Source organism: Falco naumanni, chromosome 5, assembly GCF_017639655.2.
Source record: "Falco naumanni isolate bFalNau1 chromosome 5, bFalNau1.pat, whole genome shotgun sequence".
Lineage (NCBI taxonomy): Eukaryota > Metazoa > Chordata > Aves > Falconiformes > Falconidae > Falco > Falco naumanni.
Window position 1 is genome coordinate 49788704 of NC_054058.1, and position 20122 is coordinate 49808825.

A 20122-nucleotide genomic window follows, 5' to 3' on the forward strand; every position below is an offset into this window, starting at 1 on the left:
TAGAGTATCAGTTTCCTATCCAGGTAACAAACTGCTTAATGCAGGGGTCCTCAAACTTTTCAACCAGGGGGCCAGTGCGCGGATGCAGTGGCAGGCAGCCATCTGCGGCTGCTTGGTTTCCCCCCCAACCCCCGGTGGGGGGGGCGGAGGGAGTTCTGTAAATACCGGGGACTGGATTGAGGACCCTGGGGGGCTGTATCCATCCCGTGGGCCACAGTTTGAGGACCCCTGGCTTAGTGGATTTCCTAATCTGAAAGTGAAACTGTAATTTTGAAATAGCATTGATTTTGAAAGATGAAACTTCTTTTGGAATCAAACCGATACTCATGTTGATTAGAGCATGACACAGAAGAGCAGAAGTTTAGAATTTCCATCTTAAGGATGCAGAAGCAACAGAGCCACTCGCAACAGGTTTCTAACCTTAAAAGAGTGAAAAATCATTAAATACGAATATTTTTCTTGTATGGCATTGCATCTACAGAACTGAGCTCCAGATTTTGTGATGTGTCAATTAAAGCTGAATTTAGCATTAGGCTCTTGCTGTATTTTTTTCTTGTTCCCAGCTGTCTTAGAGTCTTACTTATTTGAATAGATTTAACCACAAAAAAGATCTATTAAAAGCAATCCCAGTTTGAATATGCCCTACTTCTAGCAATGAATCTGTCACCATGTCCATCTGAATTGCAGCAAGTTTTTTTTTCTCCTGTTTGTTGTCTGCTAAACGTAGCTTTCTGGGCAATTATCTAATTATGTAAATTTCAGAAATATCGTTTGTTTGCTAGTGAACACTGTGGTCTAGCAAAATGAGTTTCTGGTCAGGATCCTCTTAAAAACATACTGGATAGTCATGGGGGTTGTGGAGATATTTTCCTCCCTAATTTTCCAAGCTTTGAAAAAGAATAAATAAAAAATTAAAGAACAATCAGATTGGACCACTCAGGCAAGTGGAGACCAGGCCTTCTGGGGAGCTGACCAGCCTTCTCTGTAGTCTTTGGTAATGAATTGAAATATAAACTCTTAAAAAGAATACTCAACCTCTTTTTCTCATAAAAAATGTATAGTTACAGGAAATAAACCAGGAAAGTAAACCAAAATAATTTCTTTAAAAAGACCCTAAAAATAAGTAAGCAAAGACACATTAAGAGTCTGTACAGATCTTGCTCTGTTCGTCCTGTAGCAGCCACTTACTTAATATTTTGTAAACCATTTTGATCTTCTAGAAATTCTCATCCACATAAAATACTTACTGTCTTCATTAGTGGTTTATTCCCCCCTTCCCTCACTACAGATGGTTAGGTTACATTTTTGTTACAGTAAATTACTTCTGTAGGGTGCTCTGTGGAGTAGTTGATAACAGTGCATGTGTAGCATACAGCATAAATTCCCTTCATAAAGCTTTAATATACTGACTGTCAAAAAGTTGTTACGTCTTGAAACTTACTCTCCAAGTGGAAAAGTGGTATTTTTGCAACGTGTTTGGTGCTAAATTTCATTGTAACTCATAGGCAAGTGCAGACTTGTCAAGAGCAGCAAAACAAAACATGGCAAAATTTGTGCCATTTTTTTTTTTTGCATCACCCAATTTATTTTTTATTTATTAATTTAATGAATTGCCATGTAAAAAAAAAGTCAGAAATTAGTTTCTAGTGTAGTAATGAAGGATCTGAAATAGAATGGAGGAACCAGTTCTCATTTGCAGTAAAAAACGATGTGGATATTACTTCCAGTGTATCAGTTGTGCAAAGGGGCTTCAGTGTGAATAATGTTTAGTAACGCTTTAAACATTGAAGCAATTTACTCAGTTTTTGGGAAATACAAGCATGTATTAAAGTCCATCAACCTCTAGAACATGGGCCATTTATAATTTTATTTGCTAAGGCTGTGTTTTAGTATACTAACCTGGGCACCATAAGCCGTCCACTTAGGCCAGGCCAAAGCTTACAGGAGGCGTGGAAGTTTTACCAAGCACGGTTCAGCCAGCCGTGAGGCACAACTCAGCCTTGACACAAAAAGAACTGGAGTTTGACAGTGGTGTAAAGGGAGATATGTTATCTTCTGGTGGCATTAAAAGTGAAATGATAACTTTCTTGAAAGTCATTGTGTCTTATGTAACCTTTGATTTTGAATCTTAGCCTTAATATGTAACCATATGGTTGATGTGTGTTCCTCAGAGGACAGAAGCAAATGATAAATATAGATGTTGTGCTTGATGTAATCCATCACCTTTGCAATGCAAAACAAATCTCTGCTCCTTGCTTTCAAAGGATGGTGCAGAGGAGGGCAAGGTTCAAAGCACCACACTTGAGAGAGCAAGAGTTTCCTAAGCAGTGTGTGCATCTGTTCTTGTAATACTTTTGTGATGTGAAAAAAATAATGACCTTCTCTGAGTTCATAAAAGGGGAAACCTAGGCGGATGTGGTCACTGCTGAGGTCAGAGCTTAGAAGTTAGTACAGGATGCTCTTTACAGTTTGATCAGTGGAAATCTTAACAGTGATCAGTCAGAGCAGAATGTGGATATTGTCTTGCAAGCTCTTATCAGAGCCTTAATGGAAGAAGTGATTTCTTAAGTGGCACAGGCTTTCTAGAAATAACTAGACCAGCAAGAGGGAATCTTGTAACTTGTAAACAGCATCACATAATTAAACCAACATTCCTAATTCCTATTTTTGATGAGATTTAAGTGCCAGAAGACTCTTTGAGACTTGTTAGAGCCGTAGAAGGGCACCTGAATATCTGTAGCAAAGACTGGAATAGGGGCCAGGAATTTTGTTTTCTCCCTGTCAAGGAGAGTAAGATCTGACCCACCCAGAGGTATGAGGGAGTTGGTGCAGTGAAAAGGACTGCTTCAACAAACTTCTCTGTGAAAGCGGAGGTGCATTTACTGACTCTGATGTTCTCCTAAGGTGGAGGTGAAGTTAAGTTCCTTGGTCCAGAATGAGTCTGTCCTACAGGAGCTGCTGGTCTGAGCCAGCCAGACCAAGGTACAGCGCTATGTCTGGGAGAGCTCCTTTCTTGGTGGGTGCTGCAGAAGCCATGGCTCTGAGGAGACTCGACAGCAGCAAACATGTCCTCTCTTAAATGGGGGGCCCACAGTCTGCTGTAGACTTGCCTGTCTTTCTCCTTTCTTCTGACATAAGAGTAAGTTTTCTTGGGATGCAGGCCTTTTTCTATCTGAAAATAAAATTAATATTCAGTAGTGATTTATTCTTCCTTATCATTTTGTGTTCCCTTATCCTTACAAAGAGGAGAAAGGATGGAAAGCAAAGCGAAGGTAAATACTGTTTTCTTAACCTGGTCGATGATCAGGGAGTTCTCAGGGGTTTAAATTGACTGTCTTCCCTCATGCGGGCACCCATGTTGCTGTCAACAGCATAATGGCTGTCAATGGCTGTCAGTAAAGTAAAACAGATGAGACAAAGGACAACAACAGATTGGTAATTAATTGTGGTTAATTGGTATAATTCATAAACTTGCTTCTGAAAGCAGGCAGAAGATAGCTCCCTTGTGAGGGATGAGAGTGAGCTAGAAGACAGCTATTTTTATTTGATTTGTAAGAATTTTCTTAGTGTTTTGTGATTCACAGGCTAGAAAATATCTATTTGTTGTTACCAGAGTAACAGGTGCTTTATACGTTATACGCACACAAACAAGCTACCGCACTGTGTGCCTTCATTCCTTCCCACCTGTCATTTGTCTGTCTTGGTTTCATCTGACTAAGAAATCTGGGAGGACTGAGCCCTGCACTTTGAAATGGATCAGGTTGTGCTGGATCCAAGTTCTGTGACTTAGGGGAAGCTGCGGTGGTGGAGCTGTACTAGTCCACGTCTGGACAGGAGGAAACAACTCACCTCCTGTCATGCACTGGCAGAGCGAGCAGCAAGAGGAACATGTTTTTAAGGAAATGAGACTTACGCCATTATACTGTGTGCTCAGCAGTGTTTCTTTGGTAACTTTTGAATGTGTTGTACAATTTCTAACTCAAACTTGATGAATGGCTGGAATTTTTCAAAATGACTGCAACTGGGCCCAGTAAGGACGAGGGTTACCTCAGTGATTACCTGTTCTGCCAGGAGCATGCAGACCTGGCTACACCTTGTCAGGATCATAAGCGAGAAGTATGGCAGGTTATGGGGATGGTCTACGTGGAGGGTGATTTACAGATGTGGAGACCAGTTGTAGGTGCCATGGGATGGTGTATGATCCTGCAGGGCAGAGGAAGGAGCTGGACTTCTTACTGAGACAGTACAGGCAGGTGAAGTTGTAGGACACACATATGTAAGGCTTCTTCAGTCATCTATTCGTGCAGCAACCTATGTTAGTCTACAGGCATTTGAAGAAATGCAAAGAAAAATTTGCCCAGTATTTTGTTTTACTATGCACAGTTGAATTGTTAAGCAATGTGGAAACACAAGTCAGATATACAAAAGGATATTTACTTGCTAGTACAGCTAGAAGTATACATTTTTCCTGTCCTTTTTTACAGGTACTTTTCCTTAATAAAGATGATAAATGTTTTAACAGTATTTCAGAAATAAAAATGAAGTGCCTTTGATGTATCATACTTTTAGAGGTTCTGTTCAGTGCCATGTACAATAAATAAAGACTAATACCCAAATTCTTTCTTTCTTTTCTTTTTAAAGTTACTGTATTGCATACCATTTAACAAGTAGTACATTTACTCCTGAGACTTGATACTTGTGGCAGTGGTATTGTGAATATCCCATCTGATTTTGTCAAAGAAACAAATTAGTACCTTGAGGACTGCAAAATTATTAGTGATTTTTCTTTTCATCTTCCAGTTTGAGTTCTCAGACTAAATAAGTTAGTTATCATCCTGCTACCTGGCAGAAAGTTTAAGGCAATCCTACTCCATTTATATCCAGGCGTAAGTAAAAATTGGTTGGTTGTTCCCAAAGAGCAGGTATAATGCACTTTCTTTTTTCATAAGTAGACCTAAATCCGGATCTCTTTTTAGTTCTTGGGCATGCACTGACTAGCTGCAAATCCCATAATGAAAAATCACATCATTCGTTTAATTGGTGTTCTGCATGATAGAAACAGGGGCAGATGCAACTCCTTGCTTTCCCCAGTAAATCCAGGCCTGTGGAACATACTTTGAAGTGGTGACAGTTTTATGTTCTCTGGAGTGGAAATGAATTACTTTTTCTAGACCAGATGAATTAGAGTTTAGAAGGTAATGCAGGCTGCCTCTGAAGCCCAGAAGTCGGCAATCAGAAAACTTAAATGATGTAGAACTCATAATTCTCTGCAATCTTTCCTTCTATTGATTCCACTGATAATTAAATCTGAACCTTTTGGCAGTTCTTGGAACATTTTTATCAAAATCTACAGTGACAGATTGAAGGTCTCTGTGTCCAGAGGTGAACAGGGTTTTTATCATAACTCTGCCTGAGTGGGTTGAATATGCTTTCCTAACATTACTGTCGAGGTTAAAAGCTGATTTCTTTCTTTTACTAACATAAATATTTTACAGGTCTTTGACAAACCTAAACTTGGACACCCTTGATAAATCATTTGAGCTTGGTCCCTTCCAGTAAACCTTTTTGATTTGATGCTTTTTATTTTGGCAAATGCTTCTGTTGCAGCTGTTTTTTCAAACTGTCAAGTTATCTTTCTGAGCAAATATAGTAGTGCTACAATACATGAGAATGAGAGAGTCAGCAAACATTTGATTTTTTCCACTTCCTGACACGTTTTGTCTGAAATAGGAACTAAAGCTAGCAATCGCTCTGGTCAATGGTGAAGAACATCCTTTCTAATCAATACTGGGAACACTACCCTAAGCAGCAGTGCTGGTTATTGAGGTACACTTACAATAACTTAGCATACAAGGTGTTCTCACTTTTTGGCTGTTCCTGCTTATGCAAATGAAATCCATTAATTCACACAAGTCTGACTCATTTGAGGTTGGGACCAAACCCAGATACAGCTAGAACAGGGATACTACGTCTACTGCATCTAGTGCTCAATGTATAAGCATTCTATGTGCTGTCCAAATGTGCTCCCTGGATCACTGAAATCCAGAAACTAATGATATTGTTTTGTCCTTCAGTGAACAGGCAGTTTAAAGATGCACAAATGTCAGTAAAGTCAGAGTTTGAAAAATTCACTTAGCAATGAATGGCGTAGAGTTCTTGATGTTGAGTGCAGAATAAAATTTACTAATTCCTTCAAAATATGGGTTGCTATTTATATATCCCTGTCATTTTAGAAAAGCTTATTTAATTGCCCAGCTGTCAATAAGTGGTATGTGGGTGGTGAGGGTAGCTATGAAACAGATTATTTTCTTGGTTTTCTGATGTTTGATCAGCATTGAAGTAATGTAGAAATGACGGGGCTTGCAGTTTAGAGTGCTGCTAACCTGTTACCTGCTAAGACATTTGCTGGAATGCTACATATCACACACAGAGGCAGTTATAAAGGACTTTTAATGTTTCCTAGTGCTGTAGTGTATGGTAGGACGGTAATTTACATAACTAAAGTTTATGTTACCACATGGTTTCTGGAACAGTAGCAAAACCAACCTGAAGATTCTCTAGAACCAAGGGATGTTTAATCAAAAAGAGGAATCTTTTTCTTTGTGTCTTTGTCAAATAGCAAGCATCTTTGATTTTCCTTTTTTATATTTATAGCAACAGAATTTCATATGTATACTTAGCTTGCCACAGGCAGATCTTCTTGGCCTTGCCAGAATCAATTTCTGTCTTGCATAAAGAATGGTTACGAAGGAGGTTTTGAACAGAATTTCATACTCCATGCTGTGTCACATCGTTGCCTGATAGTGGTAAGATAGAGATTTCCTAATACATGGAGAGGATCTCCTGCTGTATTTTTAGACAATATGCTGTTCAAATGCAAATTGTGTGTATTATTTTAATAATATATTAATATAAATGGAAATCCTGTTAGCAACACTACAGCTAAGTGGTAGAATAATGATATAAAATGAATGGCTGGCTATTGGAAGTTGAGGCATTATCTGTGTGCTGTTCATATAGGCTCAGTTTCTGAAGAAAGACAAAGTAAGATCCCAGTCCTTTAGGATTACTTGTATGAATAGAGTTCCTTATATGTAAATCTTTTCAGGATAACAGCCTTTGTAATTTCTAGTGCAGGAGCCATATCTGTGTGTCTGCTTTGTGATGCATCTCCAATATGAATGCATAACTAATGATACTAAATTTTAATTCCTTGTGAAAGCAGTGACTCCAGCTCTGACCATGAGTTAAATCCAGAATAAATGGGGAGCAAGCATTGCAGAGGCTCTTAGCACACTGACAGTATTCTCTTTTGCACTGTGAAGTTGCCTTGTTTACAGCCTGGGTTTGCAACGGACTCCCTTGTAGGAAGGCAAGAGCTTGGGTCTCCACTGCTCACAGATCTAGTTTCCCCTGTTTGCAGACCTCAATAGCTAATGAAACAGCCTGAGGCTAGTAAAAGATGATGAGATGTTGGCATGATTAACCAAAGCAATTTTAAAAATTGCTTGATCTTGTAACTCAGTGCTGGTAGCTGTAGGTTTTTTTCTGTCCGTTGCAATAGCTCTGATCGATGCAGGGCTCTGGTGCTCGGCCTGGGGCTGCAGGTTGTGTGGTCTTGTTACAGGGGGAGAGGGAGTAGTGAGTGATATGTGGAGGTAGGACTTTATTTTTAGCTTTACTGAAGTCTTAACTTTCTAATCAAAATGCAGCTGTTACATTAGTCCAGCTCCACTGTTATAGTTAATAATACAGTTAAGGCATGGACTTTCTAGTACCTGTTCTCTTCTCTGGTGTTGCACTCACCCTTTCAGCATCTTCTGAGTCTGCAGGCTGGTGCTGTCAGTACTTCTCAAGGAGAACTGGAGAGGCAAACAACCGAGGTAATGATGAGTAATTAGCATAATATGTTTCATGCTAATGATGGAATTCCCTTAATGCCTCCTCAGAAATCCACTTGGAGATATTTTTACAAGTTTTCTAGCACAGTTGTCTTACTTGCGCTTTCTTCATTGATTCTCAGTTTTACATTATACTTGTTTTTCTGTTTGCTACCGCTAGAACTGGTTTTACCTGACTCATTCCTTTATACTATGATTTGTATTTATAGGCTGATGCCTCTAGTATATTCTTGTGCCTGTGCTGTGCTACGCTTTGTTTTTATTCTAGGGTTGTAGATAATTTTGTGATTTTTCCATGATCTTACAGTTAATAGTTTATGCAAAAGTTCAGTTGTGTTTTTTTTATGATCCTTGGAAATGGGAAGGAAGTTTGGAATGAAAGAGTTTCCGAATATTGAGCTTGCATCTGATTAACTGAAATTTTTTATGCCAGTGCAGACTTTTATACCAGTACATACTGTGAATGCACCTGTTTTTTAAATGAGTCTAAGCTTGGCTTCTAGCAATTGAGCTTGGTTAGGTTAACATCACAGCTTAAGGAAAGCTGGTGTGACTTTTACAATAGTCTCGTAAAGAGCTAAGCTGCATAATTTTTTTTGTAGTTTTCAAGCATGGTTGGTTTTTTTGGGTTTTTTGGTGATGCACTTGTGTGAAAGGTCATACGCATTGGAACATGAAAATGGATACTTAAAAGGATTAGGTGAAAATTCAGAGAAAGGCTTTATGGAAAGGAGACAAATTATCACTAACAGCTTTAACAAAAGCTACTAGAAAAATTAGAAGTCCTTACCTTCTGAGTCAGAACTTAAATCTGAATGTAATTTCTGCCTTTAGAAAGTTTTCTAAACTGCTTATGCTTCACCTAAGAGTTGATACTAAGGACATTTTTTTAGTGTGGCAAACTAGCATATCCATTTTCAATTGAACCCTAATATCTCTAGATAGGTAACAGGTTTGTATCTCTTTGGAGCTTGGAAAATCTAAGCTCCTTGTCATGGATAAAAAGCACTGCACTTTTTATTTATGCAGGACTCTGCATACTGTATTCTTATGCAGAAGCCATTCCTAAGTAGATACTAGATATACAAGTATTGTTCTGATGTAAATAAAGTAATTGTCTTTCAGTTGGTAAAGTTCTTATTTTCCCCGTGTTTCTTTTCAATGGGTGATGTTTTGCATGACATATTCCTCCTATAGTGTCCTCCACAATGGTTTCATATATATAAGAAGTATTACAAAAATGCATTTCTCTGAGTGGGGGTTCATTTATAGTGGCCTTTTTTTGCCATTGCTGTGCACATCCAGTGCCTGGTGCTGAACTGGTGGGTCCTTCTGCTCAGCAAAGACTGAAAGTGGCATTTTTCAAGAGCTACTCTTGATGGCTTAGGCATTATTGAATTCAGCAGTAATTTTTTTTTCATCGCAGCGCTCTCTCTTGCCTCACACTGTGATTGAAGCTGAAGAAGTGAATTTAGGTCTGCAATGATCTAAAATTCTGTGTGGTTTTCTATAAATTTTCATGTATGGAGATTCAGGGAAATGACTTCATTATCATTTACAGCCCACTGTGAATGGGAAAAGTGGAATAAAATTGGAAAAAAATATCTGTCTTCATTATGTTATGAGCTGAAATAATCAAATAATCAAATCACATTTTTGTAACACCTGATGAAATATTCTCCGTCCTCATAAAATGAAAAAATCTTGTGGAAGTACCACTGTTTTCCCACCTGACTCAATGGTTCGATTCAGGTACCAATAGATACAAATAATGACTTCCAGTGTCATTGCTTGAACATGAAAGAGGAGTATACTGTGAAGGTTCCGAGTTGTCTGTGGAAGACAGCTTATTTTGTCACCAGGAGTGAATCCTGCTGGAGCATCTCTCTCCATCTGCAAGCAGGGAGGTGCGGGGTGGTGAGTTGTCTGAGCAATGTGACCTGCCACTGAGGAGCAGGACAGGACAGGAGTCACTGAACTCCAGGCCTGGGTATTGCCTGGGCACATTCAAACTGCCAGTACTTGTCTGGTTTGTTGAAAGGGTTTTTTTAATAGCTGTCAACAAATTCTCTTTCTAGAAGATAAAAGAGAGAAAAATACTCTGTTTATAGGCCTGTCTCTCTCTTATTTGCAGGCCACAGGCCTACAGAGCTCTTTCACTTTTAGACCGCTGTGAATCTGTGTTTGGTTTTACTGGTGTAGTTTTTTTCTCTCATTTAAGTCATGTAGAGCACAGCGGAGCAAGAATCCTTTATCCTGTTTCCAGTGTTCTGTCCATAAGCATCCCGCGGTTCACCATTGTCTGGGTCAATATACTGAGCTAGAAGGACCCCTCCTCTCACCCTGTGCCTGTATACATTGTATTCTTCAGCAGATTAGTTTAAAAATTGTGATGGTCCTAGGCTGACTATATAAGCAAGAAAGATTTATATTCTGTTTAAAACTTTCAAGAATAAACATATTTAATATGCAGTTTCCCCGACTGTTCTTGAGTATTTCATCTTTTCCCGATAACTGCACCACTCTAGATACTCGTGTGTTTTGTTTTAAATCAGAACAACACAGTTCTATGTCGTGTAGTTCTTCTGTAGTCCCTCTGCATTTCCCACTTGGAAAATGCATCTCCAGTTCCCTAATGTCCACAATCTTTTTATTTTAGCAACTGTCTCATTTTGATAGGCTTTTCCATAATACATTGGTTACTAAAGGTGAAGTACTTCTTCTTCACTAAAGGTGAAGAAAACTTCCAGAGGTGAAATACAAATGATGGAATGGTAATATTCAGAGTTACTGATGAAAGGGAAGGAAGGTGTTAACAGCTACCACAGTTTATCTCTAAGCAAGTGTTGCCCTGTTGAAGACTAAATTAATGACTGTTAATTTCTTTAACCTTTTTCTGCTTCCTACATTGCACAGCAGTCATAAGCTTCAGTTGAAAGAAATGAGTGTAAAGTTATTAACAAGTGCAGAGTTTGGTGTAACACAAATGGATGTTGAAAAATAATATGTAGGAAGTTAGAGAAAGGCTATTGTATAGTACTGTTAGCATATTTCACTGAATATAGTAGGGAATAGTTCTCAAGCCATTACTTTAGAAAAATACATCGTTAACTGAGAGAACTGTAATGAGAAGTTGGCATTCCTTAAATGCTTGTGATTTCATAAAACCATTCAGAACCTTGAGGTTGTTTTTTCTGTGTTCTAGTTTGTTTTCCACCCCAGGTAAGAAACTATGAAGCAAACATGTCAACCTTCATATTAAGTGCTGGAAAAATGACAGAATATATTATTGCGTTATCCTGATGATGTACTCGGTGACTTGTTACCCCAAGAACTTCCTACCTGGGATAAATCTGTTGCTTGAAAACCACTTTTTAGAGTCACTAAGACTTATGACCATGCAAATATGTACTCAGCAAGGGAGTGAATGAAAGCTGAAATGTAGCCATGACAAAGTGAGTCCTTTTGCATATATGGCTCCTCTGTAAGTTTAGTTCAGATTATTTTTGTCCACCAATTCTCAGGATAGTTTAATAGGAGGTAGAAATAACAGAAATGTTCTTTATAGATGGGGAATATTCTGATATTCTGTCCAGGTCAGCAGCAGCAGCAGGATTAAACCCCAGTATCTTGGCATGTACACTTACTTTATAAGAGAAAGAAGGGCTAAGCCTGGAAGTACAGTGATCATCATCTCCTCTCAGCACAGTGAAAAGACTGTGACATTAAACTTCTGAAGATAAGGTGCCACAAGAAAGTTGTGCCTCTTTACACAGGCATGCAGTGTGTGGAAAGAAGTAGAATTACAAAATTTAATGAAGCCTTATGAAAAATTATTACATTTTCAATCTTGTAAATGGTCATCAAATCACTAAAGGGAAGATCTGATTTTGCATTACAGTAAATCGGAGCACAAGCAAAATAGAGTAACGAGCACACATACCTTGACTAAGCTACCTGCAAAGTAGTATAGCTTTGGAGCCTGGATGCTTGGGTCTTTTATGTCACCTATGGAAATAGCAATCGGATCTTATATATCTAAAAAATTCCTTTCCTCACATTCACATACTTGAATCATTGTCCATTTGGCTATTAACACAAAAATCTTTTGTATAATAGGGATGAAGTACAGTTACAAAATGAAATACAGGCATGGGAGTGAGCTGTAAATCTGTTAGTTTATGTAGCCAACTTCTGAAGTGAGTACTCTGTGTTATATGATGTGTTTGTTTTGCACTAAATCTTGGAAATGTTTGAAAAATTGCTAGTGACACCGTAATGTAGTTCCTATCTTGGATCCACTGATATGGACATATAGTGGATATTACAGCCAAAGTGCTAAGAGAGGAAATGGAGATTTGGAGGTAGTTTGACAATATCTACAGCTGTGAACTGGAGAAGGTTTGGCAAGAAATCAAAGCTGAAGTTGAGTAAAGAGTTTTGAATCATTCTGGAAGGGCATGCCAAAATGTTCTGGATAGAGACAAACATCAAGAGGGATCAGAAGAGATACTGTAAAGGTAGAATGAAATGTGTAAAGAGAAGGCAGGAGTTTGAGGATGGTATACCAGCGTGTATGTGAGCAGGCATCTCAGTGTAACCTATTGCAGGAGTGAGTGCTAGAATCAAGTTTTTTCTGACAAGGTATTAATGACTTTAAAAATAGCTAAATGTGCACCAAAGCTTATTTTTAAAGACAGTCTATAATAGCTTGTATATCAAGTAATCAGGAAAACTAAAACCACACAAGCTCACGCTGCTTTTGAAGTTTAATTTTGGTAGGATTTTTTTAATATGCCTTACCTTTATGCAAGAAAGTGACTAACTGGAAAACCACATATTTATGAATTACAGGAAACATCTGGGAAAAGCTGATTGTAAGAGAATGTTATGAAAGTATGCATAACAGATTCTAACAGAATTGGTAATTGAAAAATTGAGAGTTGAGCAAATAACTGAACCCTGGTTTTATTCAATTCTAGATACTGCCTCTGGATCTGCATTGTAACAGAGTCCAGCTTATTAGAGGTAGGTGACTTCTTTTTTCAATTCTTATATACAGTTTTAAAAAAATAATTTATTACCATGTTTAAGTAATGAAGTGAAAGATATGAGCTTCTTAGTAGCAAATAATTAGTCCCAATGCAATGGAAAAAGTGGTAAAAACAGTGTTAATTCAGAAATTTATGCTGAATTAATGCACAGAAGCAGTATTGTGCTTTTGGCCTCAGCAACGTGATTAGTTTTTAAATGTAAGCTATATTGAAGTATAACATTGTAGCATTAGGTCCACTGGCAAGGTTTGTTGATTCAAATACGTGTCTGGTTTGAATTGATATTTTATATGTATATCTGTCAGTTCCTGTTTGAAGGTTGGAGTAGTCTGTTCTTCTGAGACTGCATCTGCCATGAAAGCCACACCAAACAATCTTTTTATAGATATAATACAAAAACATAGAACCCAATCTATGTTTTCATTGACTATTTAGATATGACCTATTGAGTTCTAAAATGTATATATGTTTGAAATGTGGGAGGTGGTAACGGGTGATCAGGTTAGAGCAGGCTAAAGCCCTTCCTGACTTGGCTCTGTAGATAATATATTGCTGGACAATAGGAAGCCCATAGCTCAGTGATGATTGTATTCACTATAGAAAGGTAGACTAACTTTAGGCTACCTATAAAGTCATGTTACACTGCAATAAGCAACATTATGTGCCTCTGACGAAGCTAGTCTGGTGGGATGGACAGTTGAAATAACAGTGGCAGCTCAACTGGGCGTAGTGATTTCTAATCCATCTAGCTCCCTATAGGAGTATGCTTAGATTTTCCTTAGGGGTATGCGAGCGTGATTCCCCCCACCCCCTCAAAGATCACTTAAAGATTGTGTGAAGTTAATGTATATTTCTAAGACTAACATTCAAGAAAGAACATAAACAAGAGATGTTTTAATAGAATTTTGGAAACAATTTTCAGTATATGGTTTTAAACGCTTGAAGTGACATTCACTATTCTGTTGTAGAACAGGACCAGAGGAAGTCACAGCTCCTAATGGCAAAACATGATTCCTTGGCTTAAAGTTATTTATTACTGACATGTTCAACTTCTGCACCTTTTACCTAATATAATTTCATAATTTTCTGCTACTGGACAAGGAAAGCACCAGCTCAGAGTAGTGCTATAGTGACTCTTGTAGGTATTGACCTATCTCTAGCTCAGATCTTTCTTGAAGTCTGAACTATTATGTCTTTGACTGATACATTGAAAAACTGTTTTGTTGAACGTTTGTGTAGTGCTGAACCCAAGGTATCTGTGAAATATAAGCACATAACATTAATTCTTCTTATGCATTGTTTTTTGGGTGTTGGTTTTTTTTTTTGTGAAATACCTCCTTGCATTTCTATTTTACATACTGCTTCAGTTGCTTTTAATTTAATGAATAAATTACAGTAGAACAGAATTAATTTCATAGTAATTTCTGGCTAACCTGTCTGAAAAATACCCCAAAATCTCTGATTTTACTGTTTAATTAATTATTCTAGAGTCAGATATTTATCTGACTGTTTTGGCTGTTTTCAAATTAAAATTACATGACTTTTTGTATACTATATTGCTCAATGCTAGTAAAATGGCATATGTTGTAGGCATGATTTCAGTCTTTGAAGCTTGATTTATCACAGAATGGTTGGGGTTAGAAGGGACCTCTGGAGATCATCTAGTCCAACCCCCTGCTAAAGCAGGTTCACCCAGAGCAGGTTGCACAGAATTGTGTCCAGGCAGGTTTTGAATGTCTCCGGAGAAGGAGACTCCACAATCTCTCTGGGCAGCCTGTTCCAGTGCTCTGTCACCCTCAAGGTAAAGAAGTTTTTCCTCATATTCAGACGGAACTTCCTATGTTTCAGTTTGTGCCTGTTGCCCCTTGGTCTGTTGCTTGGCACTACTGAAAAGAGCCTGGTACCATCCCCATCCTCTTGATATTGCCCTTAAGAAATTTGTAAGCATTGATAAGATCCCCTCTCGGTCTTCTCCAAGCTAAACAGGCCCAGCTCTCTCAGCCTTTCCTCATAAGGCAAATGCTCCAGTCCCTTAATCATCTTCGTAGCCCTCTGCTGGGCCCTCTCCAGTACTTTCTTGTCTCTTTTGGACTGGGGAGCCCAGAACTGGACACAGCACTTCAGGTGCAGCCTCACCAGGGCAGAGTAGAGGGGGAGGATAGCCTCCCTTGACCTGCTGGCCATGCTTCTCCTAATGCACTCTCATGCAGCATTGGCCTTCATGGCCAGAAGGGCACACTGCTGGCTTATGGGCAACTTGTTTTCCACTGGGACTCCCAGGTCCTTCTCTGCAGAGCTGTCTTCCATCAGGTCAGCCGCTAGCCTGTACTAGTGCATGGGGTTTTTCCTTCCTAGGAGGAACACTTGCCTTTGTTGAACTTCATTAGGTTCCTCTCTGCCCAACTCTCTGGCCTGTCCAGATCTCGCTGAATGGCAGCGCAGCCTTCTCCCAGTTTTGTATCATGCTGAGGGTATGCTCTGTTCCTTCATCCAGCTCATTGATGAAGTAAGTTGAACAGGACTGGACCCAGTACTGACTCTTGGGGAACACCGCTAGCTACAGGCCTCCAGCTCTGTAGTCTCTGAAGAGAGCTAACTCTTCAGTTGGTTTTATTCTGGAAAGCTGATTTCTATATTAACAAAGACATAAGTGCAGCTTATTAATAGTTATTTGTGATTCCAGTTGCCTGATCGGAATTCCTGGAAGTTGATGAGTGTCTTACCATTTGTATGTTTAGTATGGGATAAAGCTCACACCTTAGTGGGTAGGGGATACTATTGCACTGTGGTTAGCATCATACCAGACTGTAATAGCTCTGGTCCATACAGAAACTGTGCTTACACTCTTATTTTGATTTACAGGTATAAGTGAAGCTTCTTATCAGCCAGATCTGATGGAGCTAGTAGCTGGCCTTGTGTGGTGATGCAGGACAGTGTGCTTCTCAATGCCCGTAGCAATGCACACTGCTATAAGCAGACTTTCATAGTGGTTCTGTCCTCTGTGCTTATAAATAAACCTTATTATATCTTTTTTCATAGGACAAGTGTTCATGAGACAGATCTTTCATTCCTAAAACCTGTTTTGTATCTGAGATTAAGTCCATCAAATGATTCTCATCCATCTTTTCTGTTTGAGAAAGATTTAAGCTACCTTTGTTGCACTGTTCCTCATGCTCAATTTTCCATATATGTGTCGTCATACTTTCCTTACCAATAAGCCCATAATTGGCATGGCGCATGCAGTTCCTTTGTTATTAAAGAACAACCATTCCCCTGCTTATTGTTCTGTATGAATGAGCTTGTGATTCCAGGAGCAGCTGGGTATACCTGATGCTTTTTGTCTTCATTCAGAATGGCCACAGTCTCCTGCTGTTTCTAATTTATAACTGCCATCAGTAAAGATGAATATTACTTTTATGCTTGGGCTGGGAAAAAAGCAAAATGAAGGACAAAGGTCCTTACTGAGGAGTGGGAGGTGGAAGTGCCAGAGCCTGCACTTCCCTGCAGTGGCAGATAGCATTGCTTATTCTCCTGCTGGGAAAGGGCACCTGCATACAAGCCCATCAGGTAGTGCTGTGGGTCCGTGTCTGCGTAGCTCCAGGAATCCTGCAGGTCAGGTGTAATACATGCAGTGCCTCATCCAGTACTTTTCCCTGGGGAAAGCACTGGAAGCAGCTGAGAGTAAGCCGCTGTCTCTTGCATGGCTCTCTCCTGATCTCCTGGGACATGGAGAGGGAGCAGGCCACATGCTAAGCTTATAGGTCTGACCACCATCTCTCAACAGTGCCTGTCATGTAAAACGACAGCAAGGCTGGGGGGAGGGCAGCGCATCTGTAATATGACTTTGCAGCCTCCCTTTTACTCTCTGACCTTATGGGATTAGACAGCCTTGTGTAGGATCTGCCAGTCGTTTGTGCCTCATTCAGGATTGGGAGAGATGCTGAGCTGCAGCAGAGGAGTGCTCTCTCTGGCTGCAGACAAGTGGCACAAGGTCCCTGCTGTGTGCCTCTCACACAGTCTGGCTCAAAGACATGGTTCTGTGAAATGACCAAGTGCAATGACTCCCATCTATTTGAAGAGAAAGTTGAGAGGCAAGTATATCATTCGGTAGGTTTTCAGCAGAAGCAATGGTGTTGTGTTGTGTTAGTTACTGCATAAGTTTCATCTAAGAAAGCTCTTTGAAATATTCTGAAAGTTGATTAAATATCCAGATATTCAAAGGTAATGCTTTCTATAGATAGTTGTATTTCTATGATGCAATTCCCATTAAAATTAAGCACTGCAGTGCCCCAAAGTATGGAAGAGTTAGATCTGTGTTTGGATATAACTGTTGCTTCAAACTAAATACTTCTCAACAGTCTTGCAGAATTCGCTTTGAATATGTTTGAATGTGTAGAAACAGTTCAAATCAACATTCTTCTGAAAAGGCCTTCACAGGATACATTCTGCTTATTATACATTAATTTCTGTAACTCTGCAGCTGCCTTTTGTATTGGAGGCTTTATTTTTGAATTACTGAAGTATTTTAAGAGCGATGCTCTTGGGAAAAGCATAAACAAAGTACAAAGGCCAGTCTGTTTTCCACATAGTAGATTGTTGTTGAAGAGTTTGTGCCAGCCAGTACAGAGTGCAATCGTGTCTTAACTCCTCTCAAGAGAGATGAATTACTCAACTGCCTTGGCTCCTGCTGCTCCACATTCTTATCCTTTGAGATGTATTGTTGGAGTGGTCTGCTCCTCTTCACGGAACAGCCAGTGTGGCAGAAATGTAAATGTATAGCGTTGTCTTCTTCATGGGTCTTTTTTCACAGGTCTTCACCTGTGAGCTGTTTTGGATATGCACCAGCTTTCCCAACAGTGTAGTTAATTGTGCTTTTGAAATTTTTGTTTTTAAAGAAAGCCAACAGATTTTTTTTCAAACAATAGAACTATGCACAGCAGTATCAATTAAAACTGCTGCAAATTTGCAGAGATGACATTATTGATTGATACACTGATACATTGCAACAGCCCAGGTAATTTATCTTACCATTTTGCTGTTCAGAAAATTTTGTTCAGGGCTGTAATTTCTTCTGGTGGTTGACACAATAGGGACCGTAAAAAGACAAGGTATGTCCAACTAAGATTGCCTAATTCAAGTGTATTTCTGTCTTCAACTCATTTTGCTGTGAAGCAGGTAGCACTGTGTGCCTTCAACAATTTTTTTTTAAGTTTAGGGTTGCAGCTACAAACATGTTTTAATGTAGATACCACTACAGTTTCTTAACATGCCTCAGTACTGTTACACCTGCTTCATTGGATGAGAACAGAGTGTACCAACTGGCCTTGCAGGACTGATGTCTTGGATGTGTGGCTTTTCACTTTGGATCAAGAAGAGTGTATGTTTTTCATTAAAAAGACTAACTCTTCAAAAAATTGCTTACTGGAGCTTCCACGAATTATGCAAGGCAGTAGTTATTCATAGATTTTTAGGACAAAAGTAATTCCTAGACACTGCAAACCACAGAACCTTTTCCCGATACAGACATTAATTTGAACTGCATGGGTTTTTTTTAAAGATGTCTCAGTAAGATGCTCCACTTGTTTATACTTGCACTATTAGAAATGCTCATTAACTCTAAAGGATCTCCAGATGAAGAGATCAGAGATTAATGTTTACATTACAGACTTTTTTAATGATAGGTTGGATGAATCCCAGCCTGTGTTAAAATATATTTTAAAATGAAATAAATGTTAAAACATTATGGATAGTATGAAATCTGTTACTGTCTGCTGGTATCTGTGGAATGTGCTATTTCATCTTAGCTTTCCTTTGGATAAACCAGATAGGCTGAAGTCTTGCCTGAGGCAAGTTTCAGAAATGTGACTATATAACTGCTCTAGAAATTGTTCTTAAATTTAGTCCTAAACATCCATTTGAGGTGTTGATTCAAGGACTAAATGCGGAATGGTCGCAATAACTTTGCTAACATAATGTACTGGTCCTAAATATATCAAATACAAAAGCATAACTTAAGTATTAATTCTAAAGGTAATTATGTATTAGTGTATAATTCTCCTGCATATCTCTTCAGGGATGGCTAAAATGTCACACTAGAAGTGCACATTCAGCTGGTTTCCTGGTCCTTGCTGAGTTTGCTTCAGCGCGTTTTGGGCTGCAGCTCTCCTTTTTATAAATCAGATTTCATGCTAGTTCTTTAAAATAATACCATTCTAAAATTGAAAAAGGATAGCAGTACCATATTACTTTGTAAGTGAGAGCTGGATAAAAATTTGATCCACATATGAATAATAAATGATTCACTACTCTCTACCTGATTTTGCAGATGGGGTATAACAAATTGCTGAATTACATGTGCTCTGTTAATCCTGAATCATGGTAATTTAAACAGCAGTGTTGCTAACTGTTCGTTATCTCATTTTTCTGTCATCTGCATATGTCTACACACATACATATATTTGTGCATATACATAAGCAAGGTACATTTTAATTGTGGTCTCTTCTGGGTGATACCCATTTTAGTTACTCTAGTGGATACAGTAGGTTTGCTGATTTTTTTGTTTTTTCTTCTGTCCAGAATAAACTTCAGAGTTTCTCAGTAATCTCCTGTGAAGTATTTGGCTGATATACAGCATACGTCAGCTACTGTTCTAACCTTTGAAAGTTTCTCAAAAACTTATTGGTGTCTTTCGTTAAATGTAGAGCATTGCAAATGCCAACACAACTTTACAATTTCAGTGATTGCTTCTGCAGATTAGGAATCACTGTGCTTCTGCTGAAGTAACATAGAAGAATCTAATATTAGTTTGAAAAATGGTGTTATGAGTTCAGCTTCTGGATGTGCATCATGTGTGGACAGGAGAGAGGCCATCTGCTGTCTGCTCTGCGCTGCTCTCCTGGTGAGAAGAACCGTGTTGGCAGCTGATGGGAAAGCAGTGAGACTGTTTTGGCAGCAGCCAGGTCTGCTGTTTGTTCTCCCAGGAGATCAGCTATGGGATAGTTAATGGGTCAGAAAGGTGGCTTCTACAGCTGTAGGTGAGACTTGTGTTGGCTGGATTGTTTGATATTCTTGATAGGTTTGAGTCTGCCAAGAGTCACCAGAGACTCTAACTGCAGAGCATTTCTGGAGAGCTGGACACATTTTTCATTTGAGTAGTGGCAAAGGAA

The 20122-nt window shown here is 39.0% G+C and overlaps 1 protein-coding gene across 1 annotated transcript in view; it reads left to right on the forward strand.

Moving 5' to 3' along the window:
• Positions 1 to 20122, forward strand: part of CNTN1 (contactin 1) — a 245167-nt gene that overhangs the window by 58703 nt on the left and 166342 nt on the right. The window contains exon 3 of the mRNA XM_040596458.1: positions 12884 to 12929. The gene's annotated coding sequence lies outside the window, so the exon portion shown is untranslated. The remainder of the gene's footprint in view (positions 1 to 12883; positions 12930 to 20122) is intronic.